Raw genomic sequence first — 23,173 nt, forward strand, 5'->3', positions numbered from 1 at the left:
TTCAATAAGTGGGGGACCTTGTATATTAGTCACTTAGCCATTGTATTAGAGACTATAGTTTAGGAAAGTGGTGTATCTTGTAGTCATTCGATCATAGTAAAAACCTTGGAGAAGTGGTGGAATCTACTCTCTATGTGTTTTAAGGAATCATAGCTTGGACAAATGGTGGACCTTACTTCTCTTCAAGCTTGGAGAAGTTATCAAATATACTCTCTATGTGTTTTAAGGAAGCATAGCTTGGACAAGTGGTGGACCTTGCTTTTCTTGAAGCATCAATGGACTAGGGTTTGGGTAGGTGGTGAACCTACCCAAACATAATGAGAAGAAGCATTCACTAATCATCCAAGTTAGGCTATAAGTAGGTATCTAATGTGTTAGCCCACAGGGCCTTTGGATATTGGCTTCCATTTGTACAAATAAACGATCTAAGTAGGAAACTCAAGTGTTGATTTGAAGGCTTTTCACTTGTCTAAGCTAATCTCTAGCTCAATCATAAATTTTTGAAGGTCCACCACTTGTCTAATTTAGGCTCCAAAAGAGTCTTGATTGGTTTATGATAGATTCTAACTTTCTCGACGGAGTAGAACCAGAAAAATGACGCAATCGATGAAATTTAATCAAAGAGAAACTACACAAATCTTTGAATCTTTTTTCCCAAACTAAACAAGTAAAATCTAATGTTAACAAAACTTTAAATTATAATTGAAATGTTTACAAGACAAAAAATAGGTGATCTTATGAAGAAGCAAAATTTTCATTTTCATATGTAGTGTTACAAATTGAGAAAACATCCTCAAGAAATTGATAAACAAAATCTAGGTGTTTGCTTTGTTAATCTGAGAAAACATATCAAAACTTGTATTGATTGAGCTCCATCAAGATATACCCTCTGTGAGAACCTGCCAAGTAGGAATAAAAAGAAAATTGATCAGATACCATGGAAATGAATTTTCAATCTAGCATGTATATCAAGGTTTAAGACATATTAATAGTACCATAGGGATTTTTTCTATCCAGCTTTAGAAGATTGTTCTCATCTTTCACCTTATTTATATACGCCTTTGTAGTGGTTGCCTTCAATGGTCCTTTTGTGCTACAACCCAATTGCCTAGCTAAAGAGATCAATTGTGGTGCCTTCGTAATTTTCAATGGGTGTACCTTCCTTTGGCAATATTTCTTGTATTTGGGCTCTTCTTATTTCACTATGGTGGCTTGTGTCACTTGCTTGGTACAATTTTTCATGAAGGGTAGTTTCACATTTTTCATATTTTGCAGGTGGAATTCTTCTTGTAAAGAACACCTTAGATGACCATGCATCATTTTTATGCTTCCAATACCCTATGATTTCTTTGTATTCACTATTATTTGTTACTTCAGGTTGTCCATAACGATTAGAAGCAATTAAATCGTGCACCTCCCTTCTCTCATCAAGCTGAAGCAAGTAGAGAAGTAGCTCCTCCAAGAGCACATTGTCAACCATTTTTTCACCATCAAATTGTGGTGGGAAAATGCAATTTTTTGTAGGTGAAAAACATCCCTTGTAAGGAGAATCATCAATAAGCACTGTTCTTTGTGGATCACATTCAAACTCCATGGCAATTTTGGCCAAAGGCTTGAACATTGCCTCAACATTTGGATTGTCAGGTCTAAATAATTTTTGGCTTTGAGCGCTATAGGAACCTTCTTGCTACCATATGGCAAAGAAAGGTAATGTATCCCCAGCTGAGTTGTTTAGTGCTCTAAGAATTTGAAGCACATTGTCCCTAGTAGTTGTTGACTAGATTGCAACATTAAAATTCTATAATATAGTTGTCAAAAATAAATATGACATACCTTTTTGAATCTATTTGCATTGACTTCTGGTGTCAGGATGGCTGACGGGAACACTTTAGTAATAGACCATTTAAATCCAATGTAATTGTAAGCATGGATTTCTCATCATCTATACTAGATGAAGTAGCAACAATTGGAAATGGCTCAGGAGTAGATGTTTTTGCTTCTTTTGAAGTAGGTTGGATTGTTGGAGAATTGACTTCTTGGTCCACATTATTGCAAGCTTGCTCAACTTGTACATCACTAGACTTTGGTATAAAAATATCCTCCGTCTTGAGCACTTCAAAAATGAGAGAATCAATAAATTATACAAATGTTGATTGATTCATAGAGGCTTTGTCAATCCCAACCTTTGAATCTAAGAAATCACACATAACAATGGTTTCTCAAAAATCACTAGAATCTAATTTACCATTTTAACATGTAGAGCTCCAAGTAACAAATTTATTCAAGGTAAAATCAATATTAGAATCCTTGCAAGCATTGTAAGCATTGGTACACAAGGCACCACACCACTTGTCCAAGCTAGGACTATTGAATCAACCCTAAACAAGATGTATGTGGTACATGGGGAGTTTTGTTTAAAGATCCACCATTTGTTTAAGATAATCTCTATTGAAACATGGTGTGAAGAAAATCTCCACCACATGTCCAACCTAAGATTCATAAATAGTAGTTCATTTAGTTCAAAGATCGAACACTTGTCTAACTTCTAGAGAAAGGTGGAAGGAAAGCTATCTATCTAATCTAGGAATGGATATTTTTGGTCTCAAGAATCATTGAGACATGAAAAGAAGATAAGTTCCACCACTTGTCCAAGCTTGGATCAATTGAAACATGGAGAGAAGGAAGATTCACCAATTGTCCAAACTGGGGTCTTTTTCAAGGTCCACCACTTGTCCAAGCTAGCCTAATTTCAAATGAATCATGGAGGCATCTAAGGACCACCACTTGTCCAAGCTAGCCTAATTTCAAATGAATCATGGAAGCATCTAAGGACCACCACTTGTCCAAGCTAGGCTCCATTGAGACATGGAGGAGAGAAGAAAGATGCACCATTTTTTCAAGCTAATCTCCATTGAAACATGAAAACCCATATATATGTTGTACAAGGGAAGTTTTGTTTCAAGGTCCACCACTTGTCCTAGCTAGGCTCTATTGAATTGGGGAAACTAGGAACTGGGAAAAGAGATGCAATGCACCACTTGTCCAAGCTAACCCTATTGACAAGCGATAGAAGCAAGCTCCACCATGTGTCCAAGCTAGGCTCCATTAGGACATGAGAAACCACTTGTCCAAGCTAGGCTCCCTTGAAACATGGATAAAAGCAGAGATCCACCACTTGTTCAAGCTAGAGACAACATTGAACAATATTGATTCTCACCAATTGGAAAATCATGGTGTGTTTTATATGAAAAATTTTGTTACAAGGCCCACTATTACTTGTCAAAGCTTTCTCCAAGCTACGATATTGTTTCTCATCATTGGCAAAACCCATGATATGTTGTACATGGAGAGTTCTACTCCAAGCTCCACCACTTGTCCAAGCTAACTCTATTGAAACATGGTATAGAATAAATCTCCACCATGTGTCCAAGCTAGGCAACATTGAAACGTGGAAAATCACTTGTCTAAGCTAGGATTCCTTGAAACTTTAGCATAAGAAAAACTCCACCACTTGTTGAAGCTAGGGACAACCATAAATGATATTGTTTCTCACCAATTGGGAAACCCTTGATGTGTTTGTACATGGAGAATTTTATTACAAGGCCCACCACTTGTCCAAGGTACCTACAAGCTACAATAATATTTCTCACCAGTTGGAAAATCCAAGGTATGTTGTACATGGGGGGTCTTGTTCCAAGCTCCACCACTTATCCAAGATAGTTCTATTGAAATATAAGGTAAAAGCAAGCTCAACCAAGTGTCCAAGCTAGGCTCCATTGAAACTTGGAAAACCACTTGTCCAATCGAGGCTACCTTGAAACATGGAGGGAAGCAAAGGTTCATCGCTTGTGCAAGCTAGGCTACATAAACAATGTGTGGTTAAATCCAAAGGGCCACTTGGTTGAGCTTGGACAAGTGGTGGAGCTTTGTTTCTCTCCATGTTTAAAGGGAGTTTAGCTTGGACAAGTGACTTTCCATGTATGAATGGAGCCTAGCTTGGACACATGGTGGAGCTTTCTACTAAAGAAAATAGGCTACACAAATGGTGGATCATTGTTCAACCATTTAACCTTTAAGGTTAAACAATATTGTTTCTTACCAATTGGAAAACACATAATATGTTGCATGTGGATAATTTTTTAACAAGGCCCATCTCCTATCCAATTGCCTCCAAGCTACACTATTGTTTTCCACGATTTAAAAATTCCATGATATGTTGTATATGGGGGATCTAGTTCCAAGCTCCACAACTTGTCCAAGCTAACTCTATTGAAAAGGGATAGAAGCAAACTCCACCATGTGTCCAAGCTAGGCTCCATTAGGACATGGCAAACCACTTGTCCAAGCTAGGCTCCCTTGAAACATGGGTAGAAGCAGAGATGGACCACTTGTCCAAGCTATAGACAACCTTGAACAATATTTCTTCTCGCCAATTGGAAAATCGTGGTGTATTTTACATGAAAATTTTTGTTTTAAGGCTACCTCTAAGCTACGATATTTTTTCTCATCATTGGCGAAACCCGAGAGTTCTGCTCCAAGCTCCACCACTTGTCTAAGCTAACTCTATTGAAACATGGGATAGAAGAAATCCCCACCATGTGTCCAAGTTAGGAACCAATGCAACATGGGAAACCACTTGTCCAAGCTAAATCTATTGAAACATGGGATAGAAGAAGCTCCACCATGTGTCCAAGCTAGGCACCATTGCAACATGGGAAACCACTTGTCTAAGCTAGAACTCCACCACTTGTTGAAGGTAGGGACAACCATGAATGATATTGTTTCTCACCAATTGGGAAACTCTTGATGTGCTTGTACATGGATAATTGTGTTACAAGGCCCACCACTTGTCCAAGCTACCTCCAAGCTACAATATTATTTCTCACCACTTGGAAAATCTATGGTATGCTATACATTGGGGGTTTTAGTTCCAAGCTCCACCACTTGTCCAAGCTATTTCTATTGAGATATAAGGTAGAAGCAAGCTCCACCAAGTGTCCAAGCTAGGCTGCATTGGAACTTGGAAAAACACTTGTCCAATCAAGGCTACCTTGAAACATGGAGGGAAGCAAAGGTTCACCGCTTGTGCAAGCTAGGCTACATAAACAATGTGTGGTTAAATCCAAAAGGCCGCCACTTGTCCAACCTTTAGAGATGCAAGGTGTACTAGATGTATAAACTAGGCCTGCTACTCGTCCAAACTAGGTCCACCACTTGTCCAAACTAACTCTATTGAAACATGGGATAGAAGCAAGCTCCACCATGTGTCCAAGCTAGGCTCCATTGAAACATGGAAAATCACCTATCTAAGCTAGGTCCCCCACAGTCCAAGCTAGGCTCATTTGAAACATATATTGTACATCATATGTTGTACATCAAGGTCCACCACTTTTCCAACCTATATTTTATTGCACTGTGTACAAGGTCCAACCTTCAATTCAAAAGTCTCCAGCTTCAATTCAAATTCTCCCACGTCAATTCAAATTCTCTCCCTTTATTTCAAAAATTTTTGCCCAATTTTAAATTTTACCGCTAAAATTTAAAATATAACACCCAATGTTCTTTGATTATCCAGCCTTAGTTTTGAGCTGTGTTTAATGTAACTATCCCGCCTAAATTCAAAATATCTAGAAGCTAGCTTTGTTCAATGTAACTATCTTGCCTAAATTCAAATTAACTCACCTCAAATCACCACTTGTCCAACCTATACACAAAGAAGGATTGAATATACAAGGTTTTTTTTTGAGATCCTTATAATCTACTTGCCTCAAGTTCCACCATTTGTCCAACCTACACAAGAGCCACTACTTGCACAAGCTATATCCCAGAGAAAAATGCCAGCATCTTTAGCGTAGATTATCAAAGAGGGAGAAACTTCTAGTGTATATATTCATTCAAAAAAAGTGAATCATTTCTTTATATCCAGATAGAATGCCATTTTTGTTTACATGTATTATTCTTTGTTTGCCTACATTTCAACTAGTTATGTCCAATAGGCATAGATGTAGACTACACTACTTTTGTTGAGAAGCAAAAGTTGCAATTAGATTTACAAGCAGATTAGAGGAAAAGAAACTCAGCAAAGATCCACCACTTCAATGCAAGAAACAACCTTAACAAATCACACAAGTAAGTCACTTATTCAAGTTTTTACAAGTATTTCAATGTTTTAATTATCTCTGCTTAGGCATGTATGCTTTTTGTGCATCTTATCATGTATCTACATTATGCAAGCATGAATCTGAGAATGAAATAACACACATATATACATACACAAGGATAAATTACGTCATATGTGCATGTAATATAAGCGAATACGTGTAAATCAATGAATCTGTGCAATGAAAGAAGAGGCCAAAGAGCATGGATGACAAATTTGGTCTACGTTTTCTTGTATCTTGAAGAGAAATTACTGTGTGTGATCGCGCAAGAGAAACACACAGAAGTACAGTGAGATAGAGAGGTAGGGAGAAAGACACAGAAACACAGAGACAGAGAGGGAGGGAGAGAGAGGGAGAGACAGACCTATTGTTACACGCCTATCGTATGCAGGATGTTGTGGTTTCATACACGCCCGTGTGCAATTTTGCCTTCGCACCCTGGATAGATTTTGATGGGCAAACTGTATGCGCAAATGTTGTACACATGTGTGTGATGTCTGCGTGTGAGATGCATGCATGCGATGTTGCTTGTGTGTGATGCCACTTGTGGCAATGTTCGTGTGTGATGTTGCATGTGTGTGTGATGCTTCTTGTGAGCGTTCCTGCCTGTGTGCATTCCTGCGTGTGTACGATGCTCACGTGCTCTATTTCTTTCTCTGTGTGTAGTGTGCAATACGCTTATGCTCTTTCTGTCTACTAGGTTTAGATAAATGACACATAAGCAATTAAACCCATAATTTGATATGAGACATCAATTCACAGGCGGCCAAAATTAATGCAATTTGGCTACGAAGAGGCTTCCCCTTGACCCTACCCGGGACGCTGCCCTGGACCCCGCGGGATTGCAGCCCCTCGACCCCACCCGGTAATCGCACTGAAAGGCGACAAGGGGTTGCCGTCCCTCGACCCCGCCCGGCAATTGCGTCGGGAGGTGACAAGAGGCTCCCGCCCCTTGACCAATGGTTCTAAATGACTTTAAACACATTCTGAAACACTATGTCCATGCATATCATTAAGTCAAATTTTTTATTCTTATTTTAGACACTATTGTAATTAAAATTTAAAACAGATAAATATAATATTAAAATTAAAATTTTATTGAAGATTTAAAACTTAAATTTAAAATTTTTTAAAAAGATTTAAAAATATTCTAAATAAAACATATGCAAAAAAATCTATTTTTTGAAGAAGACCCAAAGTAAATTATTTTGAGAAAATAACCTAAGGTAAATTGAATTGTGAGAAACAAAGAGCCCTAATTGGCCTTGGCCTTGATCTTGATCTTGATCTTCGTCTTTGATATATGGGACTAGCTTATTTTCGCCTAGATGAAAATTGCTTATTTTGGAGGTCAAACACTATGCTATAAAGTCTGCCAAGAATATCCTCAAGTATTCCTTAAAGGCATGTGCCATCAACCTCTGAAAGGTAGTTGGGGCATTGGTTAAGCCAAAAGGCATCACCCTATATGCGTATATACCCCAATACATGGCAAACGTTGTCTTGTATTGATCTTCAGGAGCGATGGTGAGTTGGTTATATCCTGAGAACCCATCTAAAAAGGAGTATGCCCGCTTACCTACCACTCATTCAAGGTCATGGTCAGTAATAGGTAAGGGATATTTATCCTTTATCGTGGTAGCATTAACCTTCTTTAGATTCACACACACTTGCACCATTCTTCTTAGGCACTACCACAATGGGAGATACCCAATTGAAGTGTTCTATCTCGTAGACAAACTCAGACTCCTTCAGTTTTTCGATCTCCTCCTTGATGCGCTTAGAAAATGTATCATTGTATGTGTAAGGCTCTATCGGCTAGGCTTTGCATTGGGTTTAAAAGGGATCATGTGATTATATATCATAGATCTACTCCTTTCAAGTCTTTATATGGCAAAGTGTCCTTGTACTCCTTAAGAAGACTTATGAGCTTCTCCTCCTCTTTTGAATTTAGATCTGTTGATGTGTAGGCTAGTCATGGCTCTTCTCCAGGTCCTACTAAGTTGATTTTCTTTGCATCCTCAGGACCATCATAGGACTCCTTGTCCTTTAGCTCTCGTAGAGGTTGCATCATCACTATCTTTTTATCCTGGATAGTAAACTTTCTATAGTAGGATGGCACACTCATTTGTCCGCAATTTTCTCATCTTCTTATTCCCCATTTTCTACTTCCGTTGTCCATACTTCCCTAAGAGTTTTCTTAAGATCTTGGTACTTCTTCTTTCTCTCTACTTTGGTCCATTTAGTTTCTCCAAACTCGTTTAATCCTGATTCTTCTTTTTGCTTTGGTTTTGTTTTAGATTTTGTCTTTCTAGTTTGTTTTCTCAGGTCTCGTATGCTCCCTTTTGTTTTTGCATCTTGAGTTTTAGTGAACCTTCTAGATAACTTGTCCTTGAAAAAATCTTCAACTTTTACAAGCATCAAAAAATGTGCTTTGCCCCTTATCCTAGGCATAGGGTTCTCTATGGGTTTATTTTCAGCTCTCTTTTTCTTGTAATGCTCTTGACGTCTAGGTTTTTTATTCAAAAAATCATAAAACGAACATCCATTACTGTTTATTTTTGCTAACTCGAGTCGTCAGAGAATTCATTATCAACGTCATTCTCACGTTCAAAATGCTATGGAGAGTCATAAAACTCTTGGTCCTCTCTTTTTATTGGTTGATCATCTTTGGTTTTTTCCAGTTCTAATTTCTCATTATTTGTATTTACTATATTGACCATATAGTATGGAACCACGTCATATCCATCTTTGTCACAACATTTTTTTGTGGGGCCATCCAAAATAGCACACACATCTAGGGTTGCGAGGATATGAGTCCATTCCAATGCCTCTAGAGCTTCGTGGGGGAAGGGTTTAGAAATTAATTCCTTATCTTCACTAGCTCTTTTGAGATTACACTCTTCTTGTTTCAAGCTCCCACAATGCAAGGCTAGACACATCCATAGCTCCTTTGGCTTGCCTAACCAAGCTGGTAGCTCCAATCTTGCTACTATACTTGAATCAAACTCCTCAATTGGGGTCCGATTCATGTCTTTGTAGCTATGGTCTTTGAGATTTATGCACGTCGTGGTTTCCATGTGTGAGGTATATATGATCATATCCCCAGTCTTGAACCATCTTTAGTTTTGTCACATGAATGGCCGTCCAAGTATGGTGTGGTAATTGTTCTTCTTGTCAAAGTCAACTATAGCAAAGGTATGCTCATATTCAATGCTGCAAGAAGTAACAATCACCTTCTCTAGAAGTCCCAAGGGTTTCTCCATGTACCCATCACCTAGTTGCAATTTCATTAGCGTAGCCCTCAAGGATGGTTTTCCCCATTTTTCCCAAATTTCCTTGGTGGCGATAGGAACATCAGCTCCACTATCAAGAATTGCCATGTTTGTTACACCTTGGAAGTCTATTGGAATTTCCATCTTCATCCTTGCAATATGTTATCGGATTGACCGAATGGGCACCCACCTGGCGACCAAACATGTTGCCGGACACCACATTTGTACTCTTATTATTTGTTGGGCTAGTCTAGCGATACTCTGTGTAAATCCTAATTCCAGAGTAGCAGGTCAATTCCCTGATTTGTAATTCTCTCATGCCATTTATAAAAGTCCATGTGAACCGACCACTAGCCATTTAGAATGCCCTAGGTATAAAGATCAATAACTTTAATGTGAAAGGGGGCTTATCTTGAGAGAAGGAGCTCTACAAAATGTACGTTCAAGCTACAAAGCCGCTACAACTTGTAATTAACTTTTCTAATGATGGATAATCAACTTTCAATTTTGAAACTTGCATTGTGTTCCTCTCTCTTTGCTCTTTCGTTCAAGTGTAAGCATTGTCAATTTTGTTGTGGTTTGTAGCTACACGTTTGTGAGCCTTAATTGCAGATTTGAGTACTTAAACCACTATTTAATGATGTTTTGAATAGGAGAGGGTCCTTAGACCATAGCGCAACATTTTTGGATAGTTCTGTTCATTTTTTTGGACCTTTTTCATGATGGATCGTGATTTTGATACCTTGTTGGATTGCAATCAGAGTTGGTAGGATAGTGCCCCTACGTGTCTCAGACCTCCTCCTAAAGTTTTGTTGCATTTTGAGTCTGTTTGAGTGCCAAAATGGCGTAATGACCTAGAGTGGTGAGAAAGGACAAAGGCAGATTTCCCTGATCGTTGAGTGATTTATTTGCTTGTTGAGTTGGTGTGTTAGCTTGTTAAGGTTCAATTCTTGAGATTGACAACCTCAAAGAGTCTCCGTGCTCCATCCGAGTCACTTCCCTGAGTATTGACATTATGTTAGTGCCAGATAGCTATGCTACAGACATCCGTCGTGGCTACCCGCTAACATTGGCGCCGTTGTTGAGGATATGATCCTTCGATGGTGAGTGACCTAGTGCATATTTAGAGCGTTCTTTTTTTAATATTTGTATTCCGTTCCATTTACGCCTTATCAGTGAAGCAGCTAGACACGGGGTTTAGTGCTTGATAGAGTTTAGAAGTCGAGGACTTGTTAGATATATTCTCAAGAGGTAAAGAGGGTTGTGAGTGAGATAGCCAAAAGCATTTCATTCTACAATTTTCTCTATGTTTTCAAAGTGTTGTACCGTTTTTTGTTTTGACTTTATTTTGTATTGTTTTGTTTGTTTTTATTTCATGTTTCATTTCAATACTTAGGAGTAGGGTAAGTACAAACTACCGCTATCAAATTTGGGCTAAAAAATTGAGGGAAAAAAAGTGTGAAAACCATATATTGGCAAAAATGATCATAGCTATGGTAGAGACCTCAAAAGTGATCCAAATTGAAAAATTTGTGGATCAAGGGCATCAACATACTCTCAAGAAGCAATCTGGAAAGTTTGGCCAAATTTTGTGGAGGAACATGGATCGCAATCCATGACCCCCAAATACCATTTTTGCAAAAACAAAGTGACTAATGACATTATGCATCAGTGGGATATTGCTTTGATCAAGTTTGTTTAAAAGAAAACTCAAAAAACACATCAAAATTGATTGATAGGGCAAAAACAACAAAACAAACAGTGTAGATACAAAATTTGGGGTTTTTCAACTTTTGGTGTTCCAAATTCAAAAAGGGGTGAGATTTGGCTTCTACAAGGAATAGAGAACCAACATAACAAAATTCATTAAAAAAAGCTTCCAAACATGGATCGTGATCCATGTATTTTTTGACATTTGGGGCTGATATTTGACAAGTACATCCCTGATAACTAGTGGAACAACTTTGCCAAAAGGCACAATGTCAAAAAATTGAAACAAATTGATCAAAATTGCCAAATACAGTAAATAGTCAAATACCATAGGGTAGAAAAAAAAACTCACTTTTGACTGAGAAAAAGCTATCCAAATACTAAAAGAAGTGGTGGAATGGACTATTGACACTATAGGTAATTATCAGGCCAAATTTGGCGTTCAAATGTGATGGAACATGGATCATGATCCATGTATATCATCATGAATTTTGGCTAAGATTTGAGTAGTGGGTAGCTGACACATAGACAAACACATTTCCCAAAAGAACCATATGCAAAAAAGTTGTAAAAAGTGGTCAAAAGAGCTGAAAATTGAACATTGTCAAAACACTCACAGCAGACTGTAGAGGTCAGTTTTGGTTGGGCAAAAGTGATCTAAATTCAAAAATTTGTCGATGATCAGGCTACAAAGATCATAAGCTATCAGCACACCAAAGATCAAGTCCAAAAGTGGTGGAACATGGATCGTGATCTATGTATCTCTTGAGGAATTTTTGGACAGAAACTTTTCCAGCTTGTAGCACAGACCATTGTGAACAAAAGTTCCCAAAGAAGCATTGTCAAAAAAGTACAAAAGTGGATCAAAAGAGAACAAAAATGGTTCAAAGATAAAACCCTAAAACAGACGTGTGAATTGGCTTTTGCTTGACCTAAAGTGATCCAAATCACATAAAAACCATATAGTAAGGATCAGGAGACCAAGGTCAAGTTGTATGTCAAGTCTCATTACTATCTGACACATAGGTACATGAATCACGTTCCATGTTCCCATGTCACAGACTGATACCAAACTTGCATCTTAGCTAGAGGACATCACAAGGATTCTAGGAGTCTTTTCAAAAATGAATTTGGATATCAAAAACCAGGTTCAAATCCAAAAAGATTTGAGATTTAGCTTGTGGACATAATGAGGAACAAACTTCTAAGATATCAAGTCCAATGTGGTTGAACATAATCGCGATCCATGTACCTCAACCTCACAATTTGATGAAAACTTGTACAAAGCCTGCATATGACCTTGTCTACATACTGTCAAAATTTGGGAAAATTTGAAGAAAAAATTTTGACAGAGGAACATGGACTGCGATCCATGTACTTCAACATAGTGGGGATATTGGACTTGATGATCTTGTAGATATACTTGAGCACATTTTTGTCTTGAAACTGTGTTGAGTGTTGTTTCAAGTGCAGTTCATCAAAATTGATCTAACTTTTGATACACAACTCCAAATTGAGTCAGGTATAGCTAGGGCAAAAAGCTTGCGGGAAAAAGGACACATCTAAAGCTAAATTTTTCTAGGTTTCCTAACTACAAATTTTTAGGGTAGGAAGATTTAGTTTTTAGAGCCCAAAAGAGTCATAAGTTCCTGACTTTTGAGAGACCTGATCAGGGGCTGATCAGGGGCAAAAAGGGATAAGTTCCACTAAGCTAGAGAGGACTTCTGAGGGATTGTCTAGAGAGTGTTGAGTGAGCCTTGACCATGACAAATCATCCACCACCAAGGTTTTCTACTGCACTCAGAGACATGAAAAATGCAAGAGACATTGTGATGTCTTTGAGACTGAGAGTTGGCAAATACCTAAAGGAAAGGCATCCTCTAATTGACAAACCGAATGTGAGATTCATTAGAACCAACAAAGCCATGAGAGTTCTTACAAATTACACTTATGAGGGATTATATAGATTCACAAACGGGGATCCATATATCTTCTACAAGTGTGTAGAGTCCCATGCTAAAGACATGACATTCCATAAGAACCTCTATGCATTCTTGTTTGTAGATGCCCATGGAGTGCAAGGTAGATAAGTATGGGTGTGAGTACAAACTTGTTGATCCCATTGACTTAGAACAATATACATACAAGTGTACTTGATCTCTACTTACATTTAGCCAAAAAAGATGCCAGAGTACACATCAGAGAGGATTCCAATGGGATTTTCTCTAAGACGAGAGGAGAGAGCTAGAGACATCTTTCTAAAAGAGCACAAACTAATTAGATTAGTGATTGGACCACAATGATTGAGACCATATTAAGTGGCCCAATGTGTCAAGACAAAGTACAATGGGTTGGAGGATCCATATGCTCATGTCTCACTCTTCAAACAAGTTTTGAAATCTGAACAAATTGCAGATTTCCATACAAAGTATAAGGGATCTGGGTTGACATTGGAAGGAACAGCCTTGACTTGGTTCCAAGAACTAAATAGAGATGATTTTCCCAACATAGCACAACTCTTACAAGATTTTGTAGAGGAGTTCTCAAAAAGGGCAATCAAGCACAACAGCACAGTTTCACAAATCTATGCTTTCAAACAAAAAAGTGAAGGAAGTTCTGCTTTGCTTCAAACAATACATAGATAGATGTCCTATGAGATAACTACCGCAAGATGAGAAATTATCAATTCTCTTTATAGAGGACTTGGTGAACAAAACTATCAAAAAGTATCCACATTTGAAAGGATGTGCAACGTTTGAGCAAGTCACTAGAGAATCTCTATATCTAGTTGACAATTGTAAGGTCTACGGCGAGGGGACAGACGACGTAAAAGGCATGATCAGTAGTGCCTCAGCTCCAAAGAGAGAACCAACAAAAATGCAAGATATTCAAACACCTATGATCTAGAGCTTTGATCAAGTGGTTGAGGAGGTAATTAGAAGAATAATCCAAGGCTACGGTCAGAACCTGAATGTACGATAGCCTCAATTGACGAGATGTAATGCTTGTGGAGGGGATTACCCCACTCCACGGTATAGCTTTCAATCGAAGCCGCAATAAATTCTATGGCAGCAACCACCTCTTCTAAATGATGGTAGAGTAGTAGTCAACTACACTCAGCCAATGCATATGCCAGAGCTACTTCCAAAAGGAAACGCTAATGTTTGGGCCAAAAAGCCTAAAGTAACAACCTAGACCTACTCACCTCGAGAAAGAAGTTCTACAAAGATCAATCCGAGCAATCAACAAAAGACAAAAAAACTCAAGCAAGAAAAAGAACAACCACAAAAGACATCAAAAGAAAAGATCAAAGAAGCAAGCAATGTGACAAGTTTGGTTATCAAAGTCAATCACTAGTCAAATTACCCAAGAAAGACAGGTGAAGCAGCAGATGATTCCAGTCAAACTACTCGAAACACAATACTTTTATGAAGGTAACACACAAATATGGTTACCAAAAGTTGTAGCTCGATCTGGAACAACGAAGATCAATCAGAAAGCACAAGCTTCCACCCAGAAGAAAGCAAAGACAACCAACATACAACCAAAGACAATTGCAACCAAGGCTGCTACAACCTCTAGATGGATCAACTACAAAAGCAAGTCTTCTACAACAAAAATCATCAAATCTGGCTACCAAAGCCTAGTGTCCATCAAGTCATCAAAAAGCAAAATAAGCAAATGCAGAGGACGGTCACAAGGTGGGTTCCAAAAATTGCTTATGGAAACTCAATCACAAAGAACCCACACCTATCAACAACAGCTTCTCATGGGAAATAACTCAAAGGCTACATCAATCCCTACAAGAGCTGATGGACTTGTTTCACAAAGCAGTATCCACTTACAACAAGCAAATCAAGAGGAGCCAAAGTATGCCCACTTAATTGACAAAATGATGGCATTCAAAGACCAACACTATGAAAGAGGTCTTAATTTCCAAAACTTATGGAATTGGGTTTTTGGCCTTGAACAGGTACGTCCAAGTCGCCATTAAAAATACATGGCATAATAGTCAAAGTCGGGCAGTTAAGCTACTAAATGAGTGAGGCATTAGTCCCAAATCTTCATGTAATATTGTTTGTGTTCTAAGCCCCTTAGCTAGTCTAGGTATTGCTCAAGCTGGAAGAGTTGAGCATAATTATCTTCTATCACTCATCCTAGTATAGATGATCATAAGAGTAAAAGTATATGTAAATTATGTGTGGTGAAGTGAAGAAGGAAGTCCAAAAGGCACTCACACACTAAGCACAGTGAGGTATGAGGGGAGACTCTTCTATAACAAAAATCCTTCTCAAAAAAGTGAAAGCTATTGCGACGTCCTTTGATGTCACATGTGCTACATTTGTTCCTTGAAGCACCCATCAACTCCATCTCTTACACTACATGCTTTTTTCTACAAATTTCTCGTATTCATATAGAGTGTCCTGTAACTGGCACTTGCATTTGGCACTCTTCCTTTGTTTCTCCGAAGCACTCACATTGCATGGTAGGTACTTCAAGTTCAATGCTCAATTCCAATAAGAGAATATACCAAAGACACTTTTTACCCACCGAGTTTTTCCCTTTGGTCATCCAGGTTCTAGATCCTAATCTAGAAACCCATATTATCATCTTCTTGTATATATTTCTTCTATATCAGCAATCAGGAAATCGCTACCCAAATCACTCATCAACGACTTGGAGCAGCAGCTGTAAATCACAACATGCTTATTGAGAGCAACAAAGCTCCATCAAAAAATGGCAAGTTAAAGAATGGCCTACAACAACAAGCAATGAAAAATTTAGCAAGCGGGCTATCCACAACAACCATACATAGCTCACACAGTGCTTCAACATTGGCTACCTTTTGTAGACAATTCAAATTGCAGTGGACCTTGAAAGAAAACCCATCATAAAGTCCATGCCACAAAGAGGATCAGTTCAATCCATCAAAATACATCTTCACGGTGGACAAGACTAGCAACAAAAAGAACAACACAAAACAAGAAGAAAAGTTTCCTCAACAATCAAAGCTCAAATTGCGTATGAATAACATGACATATATGAATCATTGTAGGAAGGAAAGAGCGTCATCCACGACAAAGCACTTCCCAAGCTAAAGACCAACCTTGAAAACAAAGCTGAAGACGACCCTGATGACAAGACTGCACATGGTCATGTCAAGGGATGACACGATTTAGGAAGGGGGGAATGTTACGAGATTGACCGAACGGGCACCCTCCTGACTGGACACATAGCCGAACACCACATTTGTACTCTTATTATTTTGTCGAGCTGGTGTAATGATACTCTGTGTAAATCCTGATTATAAAGTAGCAGGTCAATTCCTTGAGTTGTAATTCTATCATGACATTTGTAAAAGTCCATGCGAACCAACCACTGGCCGTTTAGAATGCTCTAAAGGTCAATAACTTTAATGTGAAAGGGGGCTTATCTTGAGAGAAGAAGGAGCTCTTCAAAACGTACGCTAAAGCTACAAAGCTGCTATAACTTGTAATCAACTTTTCTAATGATTGGGTAATCAGTTCTTAATTCCAAAACTTGCATTATGTTCCTCTCTCTTTGCTCTTTCATTCAAATGTAAGCATTGTCAATTTTGTTGTGGTTCGCAACTACATGTTTGTGAGCCTTAATTCCAAATTTGAGTACTTAAATCAATGTTTTATGATGCTTTGACCATAGGAGAGTGTTCTTAGACCATAGGGCAACATTTTTGGATAGTTCTATTTCAGTTTTCAGGACCTTTCTCATGATGGATCGTGATTTTAATACCTTGTCGGATTGCAACTAGAGTTGGTAGGATAGTGCCCCTAGTTGTCCTAGACCTCCTCCTAAAGTCTCGTTGCATTTCAGGTCCGTTCAAGGGTTGAAATGGTGTGATGACCTAGAGCTGTGAGAAAGGACATAGGCAGATTTTCCTGATCATTGAGTGATTGATTTGCTTGTTGAGTTGTTGTGTTATCTTGTTAAGGTTCACAACTTGAGATTGACAACCTTAAAGAGTCTTCGTGACCCATTCGAGTCACTACCCCGGAGTGGAGGTTTTGGTGGTGCTTCTAGCCCTAACATGGCCTGGTGTCCATCCCCTTTTGTGTTTACGTCTGGTGTTGCGAAATTCTCAAGCTTGAAATGATAGTGTCGATGCTTGTGAGTTCTGATGGTTAGGCGATGGTTGTTTTTTTTATTGTGTTGTGGTGTCGTAATCATTTGAGAAGGGATTTCTAGACTTTCTTGGGGTTTCTATGGGCTTTTGCTTCCCTTTACCAAAGCTTGTGCCATGAGTTCTAGCGTTATCACTCTCCCTACATCATCTAAGTGAATTAACTCGTATTCTCATCCGTACTTATCAACCAAAATAATATGGTTTCCTGTTATTGAATCATAGGAAAACAAGTACAACACTTTATCCATGCTCAACTTGTTCACATGGGGCTCCATGCACCGGTAGTAAGAGGTGACTCTACCTTCCTCGCGCTTGTAAATCCCAATATTTTTTTGAATCGTTGCCATTCTCTCCACTCTCTTGTCATGAATGTAGAAGGCTCCAGAAAGAGTGAGTTTAGGAGGTATTTTCTTAGTCTCCATAACCATCTTCCCTTTTGCTATGTTGTCTCCATATCTATTGTAGTTTTCTGGGTCTTTGACAATGAGAGTGGTATCCCTCCTCATCGTGAAGCCTATCACCATTGTCAAATACCATGATTACTGTTAATCCTCTCGCTGGTCATTCTTAAATACAAATGCATTGACGTCCTTAAACATCAGCATACATCAGGGCCCCATGGTCATTGGGTCCCTTCAAAAAAATTGCAGTGTATTTTAGCATGTTTAAGGGTTTTTTAGAAATGCTACCCCCCATGGCCCCTTGCTGCTAGAAACCTCCAAGTTATTGGTTAGCCATCCACTGATATGATCCTTCAAAAGAGGTGTCAACATCACTACCCTCTTCTATGATTGATGCTAAGGATCTATCCTCACTTGGTTTACACTCTCTTTGGTTGACACTAAACTAACATGATCTCCAGCCACTCTCTGTTCTCTTTGAATACACCTTCCATATCAATTCCATCAAATTCTTCACACAAACAACTATCAACCCAAACCTCTTACCTTAGAAATCTACTTGCACTTGTTCCTTTGTCTTGGTTTTCTTCCAAGCCGCTTTTCCAACTTGTTTAGTTCTTTGTACTTCTAACTGATCACCAACTTGCAGGATCCTTAGTTCCAACTATCTGTACAAATCTTTGACTCTGCAATTCTTTGTCAAATCAGTAATCCTCACTTATTACTATTATATATAAGGACAATACCCTTATATGAGTTCTAAGCCTTGATCTGATAAGACAGATGGAATGCTAGCATCACAGAAAAGACTTCTGGAGCATCAAATTCTCAATCTGATCTCTAAATCTAGCCTATAGACATCATATGCGTATGATGTCTAAATTCTTCGAATTGACTCAAACTTGAACCGTGCACTCTCCTTGATGTTCTTAGTCCAAATATGGGCCTACTTTAAAGTATTAACCCTTGTAGTTAGGTCAATCATCTCTCCTATGCAGCAGGTCTTGGTCACTACTAGCTTCACTAGAGGTCTAACTAAGCCAAAATAAATCCAAATTGGGTGAAACTTGGTCCTTAAGTTTGCTTTGGGGTGTTTAACACCCTGGTGAGATTTGTTGTTAGTTCTGGTCTCTAAATATGCCCTTGAGACATCATACGCATATGATGTCTATCTAGCCAAAATGAGGTGAATTTGGTCAAATCAAGCATTTAGTTTGCTCAAATCTATCTCTTGGTCTCTACCAACCTTAAATTGCTTCAAATTTAATGGGACTTGGTACATTTATTCCTTAGATGCTCTTAAACACAACGGTTCACAAAAATGTTCCTTTTAACCCAAAATCTAGACTCTCATACATCATACGTGTATGATGTCTAGGTTGTCAGAATGAAGTTCTATTTCTTTCCTAGGTGTCCCTTGATGTATATAGCATGCACATGTGCTCACAAAAAAATTTGGATATCAAAATTGCACCTTATCACCACTTTTACCAAGGAACTTCTTGAAGAGTAAAACTTTCTCAATACTCAGTTTATATGCCTAATTAAATGAGATGAAACTTAGTGTATGTGCTTTATACAATATGCAGAGTATGGGTATCAAGTCAAAAGTCAAGTTTGACTGGCAGATCTATTCTTGAGGGATCATATGCGTATAATGTCTACTGGTGAGTTTTTGTCCAAATTTCATCCACAAGTCTTTAGCACTACTTCCCAAGAACTTTTACCCATTTTCCATGAAAAAATATGCACATAATCATAACTTTCCTATTTTTTCATTTTAACAGACGACTTTTGTCTTTTGGGGACCAAATGTTGGTCAAAAGTTTAGTCTCAAGGTGTACTTAGGGTAAAATATCCCTTTAGAACACTCTGGTGCAGTCTGTTTTAGTAAATTTGGTCTCTTGCTAGGCCCTAAGACATCATACATGTATGATGTTTGTAGATGAATTTTTGCAGTTTTCTCATCCAGGTCTCTTGCGAATGTGTTTTTTTATGCCCGGCATCACTCATCCATGCACAAATGTCTACTGAAGCTTTTCTATTGCATGTTATCCCTAAAAATAAACTTTTCAAAGATTACAAATGCAAACAAGCATACAAGAAAATAACTCGATGATAAATAACTCTAGATCATAATCACATGTCCTATCTACAACTACTCCTACTCATCATGTGGGGTTTTGCAATTGTGGGTAGAAAAATACTTTACTACCACACATAGACTAGTAAATACTTTCACACCACTACAACCACTCGAACACTAACAATCAAAACTATATTAAACTAACTAAAACTGTCTACCATGAAACACCCATGCGAGATACACGCTCCATAGAACCTCTCTAAGGTCTTAAGAGTCCTACTCTTGGATCCTACCTAGAGTGAAATACAAGACTCTAGCGAACCAAAAGAACTTTCACCTCATAGGACTAGTCTAAGCAACTCGCCATGAATGCAATGACATATAGCAATCACAAAACAAATACACGATTAGAGAGAAAACTCACTTCAAAGCTTATGGGAGAGCCCTTTGAGGAGACCGGAATCGTGCAAGCGTTGCTAACGCAATGGGCCTGGGGTTTTCACCATGGAAAACTTACCACACCACATAAGTGGGGGAGGGTGGTTTTTTAACAAGTTACATAAGCGTATAAGTTAGGGGTAGGCCCCCAATAATTTATCTCCCAAGCTTAAAAATAAGGGAGGGGGTATCATATTAATGGGGGGGGGGGGGAGAAGTGAGAAAAGGGGAAAATGGAAGGAAGTTTTGATGTTTCAAAATCATGGCTTCCCGAAAGAGTCTTCCCTCGATCTTGTGAGTCAATAGCTACAAAGATACATGCAAGAACTAACACTAATTTGTATCAATTGCTTGTTTTGTGATTATAGTTCATTTGTTGAGGTATGAAATCTATAAAGAGTTTGTATAGATGCGAATTTACATGGAGAGCCTAACACAACTTTATAACCATGTTTTTTTAGTAATTTAGATGGGTCAAATTGAATGAGTAGCTAGAGTGCATACTAAATAGGCACATAGTTTAAAAGTCAAACTAAGACACATTGAGGTACATCTAGTTATCAACAGAAGTGGCTCCTTAGTATGTTTACAGTCACTATGCTACACGCTCTTTGACTAGTTTTACTTAGTTAGATCATGTGAGACCTAAACTTATATGTAAGATAGGAATATGATAGTTTTTTGCTTTGATTGTCGTGTAAGCATAGAAAGACGGGTTATATTCCCTGATATGAGTCGTATATAGGGGTTTTATCAAAGTTGTCTGCTTGTAGGTGGTGTCTGGTTTTGTATATAGAGTGAATCCTTGAGGCGTAGTGGTGTAGTTGCCTTCACAAAGTAGCTTCCGTAGTGCACATAGAGAGTGAAGAAGACATCATTCACTCTCTCTCACAAAAGACACAGTCACGGCACGCTTAGTTGAGCTCAAAAGATGATTAGTTCCAAAGGTACCCTTAGGGTTACAAACATTGGCTTTTATATCTCAGCCTTGGAGGTTCTAACATGGGTTTCTACCATTGGTTCGGCTAATTTGAATATTTAGTATATGAGTCCCAAAAAGTAATTGCAATGGAGTAGGTCAAATTAAACTATACAAAAATGGGCTTTCTAGTGTTTAGCCGCCAACACTGAGTTGTAGCTTGACCTCCTGCATAAATCAAAGCATGCAGTCAGACCATTGGCAGGACCCTCAATGGCTCAAGGAGCAAAGAAATTAGGAGGACAAAGCTCTTGAAGCAAAACATCTCATAGTGAAGAAACAAAGATAGATGTCAAACTCAGTGAGGAAATCAAACCAAGAAAAAGAGACACACCTTCAAAATTTGAGAACTCTGAGGATGAAGAGTATGACAAAGACAAGGAATATTTCACTCTCCAACAACTGCGGGTCAAACAAAATTCAAGAAAATAGAGGGACCAAATCCCTATCTCTTAGACACAAAGATTCATTGAAGAAGGTTGGATGCAAAGAGAATAACGACAAATGAAGGTAGCATAGGAGAAGAAAAGGATAGAAGAAGATGCAAACGATGAAGGAGATGATGATCAAGATAGACCATTGGAGCAACAAAAGGCTAGAAAAGTTAAAGTAGTACAAGAGAAGGACAACCACATCTAATGTGGAGCTTGTTGGCAACATGCAGTAATGCATCTACAATGAGCTTAGGTGGAAACCTAAACAACGAGCTCAAGAGGAGTCAAAGAAGTATAAAATCGGAGAACTTGAATCTTTGGATGACTCCTCTCAGTTTAAGAACAAGAACGTGGTCGATAAAGAACAACCAAGGGAGGAGATATGTGTGAAAGCTCTAGAAATTCACACAAAAACTATGCCACCCCTCTCCACCAAGCGAGCCATCCCTCCTCCTACTCAAGAATCCACAGAAAAAGTAGGCAAGCAAAACAAATAGCCTGAGAAATTTCCACGGGTGCAACCCACTGTCAAAGATAAAGAAAATGAAAACAAGGCAAAAGAATCAAAAAAGATGGAGCAGACTCCCCCTACAAATCAAAATCAAGAGCAAGAGAAGAGTAGGGAAGTGCCAAAGGTCAAAGATCTAAAAACGTGTGCACCTCCAGCAGACCTATTACATCAAAAAGAAAACCAATGTCTCCTCACACAAGAGAAATAATTGAGGATGGGTATAAGCTCATCCAATATTTTGACATTGATGAAAATTTAGAGCATATCAAGCTACAGTTCGAATGTCAAAAGGCTATAAATAGCCTCCAAGAATTGGATTTGGAAGAGGTAGGGCCAAAGATGCAAGCAAAAGGTGCAAGTCAAGAACTACAACACCAAGTTGAGGACATTCAAGGCAAACAATCAAATCTACAAATCGAGCTAGACAAGGAAAAACAAAATGCTGCCTACTCTTACAAAGAAGCTTAAAATTTCAGCAAGGTGAACACCCAGCTACAAATTGATCAACAACAGTTGAAAGTGTCATAAGATCTAATACCTGGCTAACCCAAATGATTTTTTCATATTGAACTAATCAGCTAATGTGGGAAAATAAACAGGAACAAGAGTTAGAATATAGACATGTGCTTTTAGATCTAGGTCAGCACGGAGGAAGGCATCGAGTCCAAAAGGGAGATGGTCTATCAAAGAGCAATGAACACATAATGGAGCTTAAAATACCTTAGGGTTAGCTTCATTAAAGACCTCCAAAGGTTAGTGTTAAAAGTCCTTAGACCTAGGATCTTAAGCAACTTGGGGCTGACCTTGAGGTCGGAACCTTGCCCAAGCTTGAGGTGCTTGTCATGCTTGCTGACTAAGGTACTTGAGGTGCTTATCATGCTTGAATCCTAAGGTGCTTGAGGTGCTAAAGTCAACATGATCCCTACACAAGGGGGGGCAAGCCCTAGAAGTAGGAGCAAGAGAGAGAATACTCACATACAATCTCAAGGCAAGCCATGACTTAAGAAGCAACAAG

This window comes from Adiantum capillus-veneris, chromosome 11 (genome assembly GCF_014529385.1).
Source record: "Adiantum capillus-veneris isolate H3 chromosome 11, ASM1452938v2, whole genome shotgun sequence".
NCBI lineage: Eukaryota > Viridiplantae > Streptophyta > Polypodiopsida > Polypodiales > Pteridaceae > Adiantum > Adiantum capillus-veneris.